This window comes from Crinia signifera, chromosome 7 (genome assembly GCF_055691185.1).
Source record: "Crinia signifera chromosome 7, ASM5569118v1, whole genome shotgun sequence".
NCBI lineage: Eukaryota > Metazoa > Chordata > Amphibia > Anura > Myobatrachidae > Crinia > Crinia signifera.
In genome coordinates, this window is record NC_139223.1 from 174,377,505 (window position 1) to 174,379,205 (window position 1,701).

Here is a 1,701-nt window from a genome sequence, read left to right on the forward strand (position 1 = left end):
AGAACAATGTAAACATGCTTGGGATAGGCATATTGTTGTCCTTTCAAAGAAATAAGGATCAAAAAGGGTTGAGATTACCTGAAGGGTAAAAAAGGGGCAGACTAGATGGGCCAAATGGTTCTCATCTGCCGTCACATTCTATGTTTCTATGTAAGGGTGATGCCGCTGACCACGATGCTCGCTCCCCCTCTTCACTGCTGCCTCTGCTGGTCCCCGCCGCCCGCCGGTCTCCACCGCCGCCACCGGTGCCTGCTCATACCTCCCAACATGACCCATTCCAGGAGGGACAAGATGCTCTGTTTCTGGACATCCATGTCAGTGGCAGTTGCAGAGTTACAGGGCTGCAGCACAGTCCTATATTCAGATAGGGGAGACCCACCAACTGACACCTCAAACACCTCAGTCCGGACTCACTGGCAGGTGTAGCTCCCCTATTTGAACTTGCGACAGTGGTGCAGTCCCACCTCTGTAACTACCACTGGCAAGGAAGTCCAGGAGCAGAGCATTTTGTCCCTCCTGGAATGGGTCATGTTGGGAGGTATGCCTGCTGGTCCCCGCTGCCGGACCTGACCCCCCCATCGCGGGACCGGCACATGCGCAGTAGCTTCTTTGGTACTACGCATGCGCTAGCTCCCAGTCTCCATGAGCTGATTCGGCAGAAGTCCATAGAAGTTTATTCATGGATCCAGGACCAGCGCATACACAGGAGGGAATGACTTCCAATGGGGACTGCCTTGAGTGACTGGCAGGTCGGACTTCCAGTAGGAAGTCACTCCCAGTTACAGTGAAGCCAGTGCAGTGTCACAGACTGCATCTGGCTTCACACAGTTATGGATTTCACCTAGGGCAGCTGCAGTCCTGCAGCCCATAGGTAAAAACCGCCACTGGTTGCAGTGGTTTCAGCTGTTCCAGTGCCCTCACCATTTGGGATAGGAAACCAGGCCATTTGGTGGTGTATGCTGCCTTGAAAGGAGAAGTGGAATCCAAATCCTCTTCAACAGAATGTAGATAGGCCGTACACATGCGCAGTCTAGCAATAATCACCAGTACAATCAAATCTGAATTAGGCCCATACTGTGATATATTTACCTTGAGATTTGGGATTTTAATGATCAGAAAAGTGGGCTACAGTCACATAAGACCAGTTTATGTTAAACTGATATATGTTTGCATGAATGTCGTCTTTGCCTGTGGTTTTGAATGATGCCCTCATTTAGAGCTACCACGAATGCAAAATAAAACCCAAAACTTTGGTTAGCATTGAACCTCCAGCTTCACATTAAGATTGTAAGTACTTTACCGCTTAACCAAAGCCACATCCTTACCAGGTCTGTGTAGTGTATTAAAAATGAAACTGTTAATATGGACGTCGAAATGACTTAACTACGCAGCATGGACTAAAGCTCCGTACACACTAGACTATATACCATTAACTATATGAATGATTAAGATATTGATATATCAATCATATCATCCAGTTGTTAACGATGCGCGCTCCCGCTGATTGTTAATGACATTTAATGCTGTCTGTGCATACAGGTCTCTGTTGACTATATCATCAATGACCGATGTTCAAGCGGATGCCGGGTGATGTCACTGAATTATATCGTTCAGTGTGTAGGAGGCTCAATATCGCTTGCAGTGCATGTCGTCCAATATGTAGGAGGCTTTATTGAGATCAGCCTCTCCTAATGCATTTTC